The sequence below is a fragment of the Apteryx rowi genome, unplaced genomic scaffold (assembly GCF_003343035.1).
Source record: "Apteryx rowi isolate R43461 unplaced genomic scaffold, aptRow1 scaffold_298, whole genome shotgun sequence".
Lineage (NCBI taxonomy): Eukaryota > Metazoa > Chordata > Aves > Apterygiformes > Apterygidae > Apteryx > Apteryx rowi.
In genome coordinates, this window is record NW_020449396.1 from 333945 (window position 1) to 339580 (window position 5636).

At 67.6% G+C, this 5636-nt stretch overlaps 1 long non-coding RNA gene across 1 annotated transcript; it reads right to left on the reverse strand.

Moving 5' to 3' along the window:
* Positions 1 to 387: 387 nt before the first annotated feature.
* LOC112967860 lies at positions 388 to 1132 on the reverse strand. The gene is made up of 3 exons (XR_003254135.1): positions 1087 to 1132; positions 656 to 726; positions 388 to 472 (listed from the first exon to the last, which is right to left on the reverse strand). It is a non-coding gene; the product is annotated as an uncharacterized LOC112967860 (long non-coding RNA).
* Between the last annotated feature and the right edge of the window lie 4504 nt (positions 1133 to 5636).

Below are 5636 nucleotides of genomic sequence, written 5' to 3' on the forward strand. Positions count from 1 at the left end.
ACAGGGAAGCTCCCCTCCTCAGACCAGCCCTATGGGCAGGATCCCCATGGCTCTGCCCCACTCCGGCAGCAGTGATGCTTTCCCCACCGTCCTGGGGACCCTCACCTGCACCACATCCTCGAAGCAGATGGGGGCTGGCTCTGCCCGGAGAAGGGCTGCCATGAGCTGGCCCAGCACTTGCAGGGACGGCGCCTGCACACCCTGACACCAGAAAGGGGGGCTGAGGCTGGGCACCCCTCAGAGAAGCCAGCGCAGCCAGCGGCTGCCGGAGCGCGGGGTGCCTGGAGCTGGGCCCCTGTTGAGGGGTGGCCCAGAAGGGCTGGCACCTACCAGTGTGCGTGGAGCAGCTGCTGCCGCCGCCACCTCCCCTCCCCCGTCCATCTGCTCCGGGCGACGAAGGCAAACGACATCCTGCCAGCACTGAGCCAGGAGGCTGCGGTTTTGCTCCCTGCTCAGACGGGGCTTCAGCTTGCTGCCAGGAGAAAAAAGGGAGAGAAGGCAGAGAGGTGGCTTACTAGCACTCTCCAGAGCAAGTCAGAGGACAACTGCCTTTGTCCCCATTGACAGCCCCAAATCCAACGCCTGCAGCCCCAGCCACACCAGACAGCTGCGCTGGGACACGCAGCGACTCCCACAGCCCGGGGACAGACCCTACCTCAGCTGCTCCACGGCCACAAGGGCCCGGGGGTGCACCGGGGACTCCTGGGGCTCCTCCTGAATCACCTCCTGCAAGTCACAGGCAGACACGTGCAAAGTGGGCAGTGGGCAGGGGTGCAGGAGAGCCCTCCTGCCCACCCTGGCCATGGGCTCTGCTGCCAGACCCCACAGGCACCGGCACCACCACCCCCACGGCTCCCACCAAGGCCCCGCAGGACAAGGCGGCAGCTCCCCAGCACCTGGACGCTCTGCGCTCCCCTGCCGTGGCCCCAAGCACCAGCACCCACGTGCCCCAACGGCTGGGGACATGGCTCGGGGCCCTCGGGAGCTCGCACACCGCCCCGGGAGACCATCGTGCCTCTGTGCAAACCTGCCCAATGGCAGAGCCCAAAGCTCCCCTGGACGACGGCCCTGGCTCCGGGCACTCACCAGCAGGGTCTGCAGCAGCTCCCGCTTGTGGCAGAGCTCAAACCTGGGGCCGGCACCCGCAGCCTGGATGGCAAGGCTGATCTCAGTGACACTCTGCACCAGGGAGAGCTTCAGCTGCGCGTCCTGATCCCAGGCGACAAAAACACACTTTGAGCTCTTCCGAGGGTGGAAAGAGCAGTGGGGCTGGGGGGAATCTGCCTCCAAGCACAGCACGGGGAGGACACTGCGCCTCCGGGAGCCCTGCGGATCCCAGCTCGGCACCTGCGCCCCAGCAAGGAAACCTCTCTCCCCTCCTGGGAAGGAGCCTCCCACGGGGAGGGAAGCAGCTGCCCCAGCTGCCGGCCGGAAAGACCCCGCAGACCCCGGCCCAGGGCAGCAGGGAGAGCAGCGCTGGCGCAGCTGCGATGGGAGAGGTGTGCACGGGAAGGGCGAGGAGAGGCCAGAGCTGGTGGCACCCAGCCGGCTCTGCCCCACACCCCGAGCATCCACCTGGCAGCCCTCTTGGTAGAGCCACAGGACGTTCCCCACCACGTCTCTCTCCACATGGGCAAGCAGCTGCTCCCTGGGAGCGCGCAGCGCCATCCGGCCGTACGTCACCATCAGCGCAGCGCGAGTAGCACGGGTCCTCACCGTGTCGCTCTGTCGGGGGGGTCGCCAGAGAAGCACAAAGACATCAGCCCGCAGCCTTGTTGTGACGGGACTCCGCGCACTCCCGAGGCGGGAGATGCCCTGTGCCTGACCAGCAGCTCCCTGCAGCGACACCCCGGGCCCTTTACCTCCTGGTGCTTCAAAGTCCCCATGAACTCCTTCACTGAGGACAAGGCCAGCTGGAAGTGGCTCTCAGCACAGCGCGACATAACTGAAACCATTCCCTGCAACGCAGCAGAAATGGGGAGTCGCTCCAGCCCCAACGCCCAGCCCTGGCCAGCTCCACCGGCCAGGCAGGACCTTTCCCCAGGCAAATGGCCGCGAACAGAACACCAGCAAGGGCTGGAGCAGGGCACGCAGAGCCCCTCTGCCACGGGGACACGCAGGGGACACGTGAGAAAGCAGGGCGACACGAGCAAACCTCACCTGTGCCTSCCACAGCTCCAGGAAGTTGGCTGCTTTCAGGTGTTTCAGCRTCTGCTTTYGCACGTGGCGCAGACACCYGCAGGCTGCCAGGGCCGTGCCGAGAGCCTTGTACAGGAACCGCTGCAGGAGAAGAGGCYRAGCCCCRGCTGCGGTGACAGCCCCGCYTGGACGGAGAGGGCCAGGCCRYGGYGGCCCCGCCGTGCCGTGACCYGCCGAGGCGCCYGCRGCGCCRGCCCCAACAGCRGCCGGCRGCCAGCCCAGCCCCACYGCCAGCTCAGCAYGGAGGGGAGCRCRAGCGCCTYCCTGGGGAAAGAGAGCRGGCAGCAGGGAAACCAGCCCRYGKGGCAGAGCRCTGCCACCAGCCCTCGCCCCGGCCCCAGCCTCCCGGGGCTCTGCTGCTGCAGCCCTCRGGGYGCGYRAGCRGCAGCGACRCYGCGCAGGGAACAAACYTTCTCCCAGGACAGGCAGGGAGAGCTGCCCAGCTRCCRGCTCAGCTCCTGGCTCAGGTCCAYGGTCCAGGTCTCGCTCRCGATGAGCTCCAGCRACGTTCGCAGGAACTAGTGCRGAGYRGGACATGAAGCAAATGCCCCCCTGCCCCTGGCCAGGGCCTTTTGCACATCCAAGTGGCCCCGGAGACTGTTGGGGCAGAGCTCCCCCTCRCGACAGCCCGTCTCCCCACCCGCCCCTCTCACAACCTGCCTCTYRCTCTTCCCCTAACGYGCCGCTCGGTGCCCAAACAGGGAGCCCCCAGGTTCCTCCCACCACTTTTCTGGCCCCCCGTTTGCCCCATCCAGCTGGGGCCCCCACACAGACGCTGTACCTTCAGCAGAAGGCTCTCCCACTCAGCCACGTCCAGGGAGCTGGCGGTTGTTCCTGCAAAGCCCAAGGAAGCAAAGCCCTCGCTGTTATCGCAGGGAGCACCACAGGAGAGCCCGGGGGGCTCCTTTGCAGTCCGATGCCCCAAAGCCTCAGGCCACCGGGCTCACAAGCTCCTGCAAACCCAGCACCGTTCCCCGCCACCAGCCTGGGCAGCTGAAGGCATCTTGCTGCCCCCTCCACCCCCAGCCTCTCCCTCCCGCCGGCACTTTACCTGCCAGGTGCTGCAGCAGCAGGGGGATCTCTGTGGCCCAGCTCGACCCCACGGCTCCGTGGATCATGCAGGGCAACACCTGCAGCAGCTGCAGGGCTGCGGTTCCACGGCCACCGCCTGCATGTGGAGCCACCGCCACCACCACCTAGGCCAGGGCAGGAGAGAGACAGGCTCACGCCTGCCCCAGGAGCCGTGGCTGCCCCGCAGGCAGGCAGGCAGGCAGGCAGGCAGGGAGGTCAGCGCTGCCCTGGCTGGCAGCAGGCAGTCCAACGGCTTCGCCCGGGCGCTGCTGTCCCCCAGGAGGAGCAGGAGCCCCCGATGGGCAGGGAGGCTCAGGCACCCTCCGACACGCTCCTGCCTCCTCCTGGGGTTGCCCAGCACCAGCCTCCGCACCGTCTCTCCCGCCCTCTCCCCTCGCCCTGGCCACAAAAGCTCTTTCCCCGGGGCCCTGCCACTCACCAGCAGGCGAGCCAGCAGGGCCTGGGGAGTTGGCAGAGCGACTGCAGGCAGAAAGAAAGGCTGTGTGAGATGCCCAGCCCTGCCGGGCCCTGCCCGTGCCACATCCCACACCCTGCATGGGGCTGCAGGGGACAAAGGCAGCCCCGGCACGGCAGGAACAGCCCCTGGGCCACCAGCAAGAGCTGGACACAGCAGCACCAGTCGGCTCCACCAGAGAAGGGGTGCGTGGGGCAGAGTCCTCGCACCCAGCAACAGGCACTGCTCTGCCCTCTGCTGCCCCAGGCCTCCTGCGTGGGGCTGGCAGGGGACACAGGGACACACGCTGCCCCACACCCACCCAGCCCGGCCCAGCGCGCCGTGACCTTCTGCTCCACACCTTGCTCCGCAGACTCCAGGGCCTCGGGTGCTGCCTCCTCTTCCTCACACTCTGCTCTCTCCTGTCTCTCAGCCAGGGCACGCAGACAGCGGCAGAGCGGGACCAGCATGCCCATGTACTCGACTGGCACCACGTACTTCAGCAGCTTCGGCCACAGGAGCTGCGGGCAAGAACCAGCCCATTCAGCACACTGGCATTTTCGCTTCTCCATCCCAGTTCTCCCATCATTGCCGTGTCTCCGGCACCGGCCCAGCCCCTCGACCTTGCTCCTTCCCTACTCAGCAGCTCCGGTCTTGCCCTGTCTTCCTCCTCCACCTTCTCTCCCTCTTGCCCACTGTGCTTTGTGCCCCTTTCCCCCCTCCCATCGCCTGCCTGGCTGGTGAGAGCAGCCAGCACAGCTCACCCCCAGGGGCAGTTCACCTCCCCGCTGCAAGGGGACGCAGCAGCTGTATGGCCCCACCAACCCCTACAGCTCCTCTACGGGATGCAGGCAAGACGCGCCCAGCAGTGCTCCAGGCAGCCGCAGCTCACGCTGCACGAGGAAGTCCGGCCCCACAGAGCTCAGCCCCGGCTCTTCTCAGCTGCTTTGGTGGCTGAGGTGAGGGGTCCCCGTGCACAGGCGGAGGACGACTCACTTTGGCCAGTGCTGCGGCAGAGACATCCAGCGTGCCCAGGATGTCGGCGCACAGGCGCTGAACAGCCCTTTCTTCCTGGGCTTCCACCATGCAAAGGTTTCCTATCGCCTGCGAGACAGAGGCGGGAAACACCCGTCACTGCCCCTTCCCAGACCCGCGGTGCACACGACGGGGAGGCTGCTCCCACCACGGTACCCCAGTGGCCGTGCTGCACCGGGCTCCCCACTGTCAGGGACGCCCGCAACAGCATGGCACGGCCAGGGCATGGGACGCAGCCCCAGCGCYGCGCTCTGCCCTTACCAGTCTGCCCGAGGCCCGGCTGAACTCGCTGAACAGGTGCCCCACCACATCCCACGCCGAGCAGCCCGGGGCGCTGGAGCACAGCAGCTCCCCGATGAAATGCAGCACTGCCCTCCTCACCTGCAGGCACGGGAGGCTGCAGTCACAACCCGGCCCAAAGCCCCAGGGCAGCTGCCTTCATCGTGCTGCAGCCCCTCTGCCCGGCCCGGCACCACGAGGCTGCAGCAGCAGCCCTCGGTCTGTGGCCGCCACCGGCCTCCAGCCCCAGGCCCTGCCTTGGCCTACGGCTATGGCCTCACCAGGCTCTGCCCGGGGAAAGGGCTGCTCTGCCCCCGCCGTGCCACCGGCCCTGCCCAAACCAGCTCACCTGGGCCGCGGGGTCATGGCACACGGACTGTGCTAGCTTCGCAAACAGGGGCAGCTTCTCCCGCACGTCAGGGGCTGCAGGGGACAAGGAGAGGCAGGCACTGAGGCTGAGCCCCCATTTCCGCAGGGATTCGTCACAGCTCCCGGCCCTCCGTACGTGAGCGGGACAGAAAAGCAGGGCCAAACTGCACATCAGGGGAAGCAGCAGCATCCTGGGGGGACGCCGTTTCTCCAGCCTGGGTTACTGACC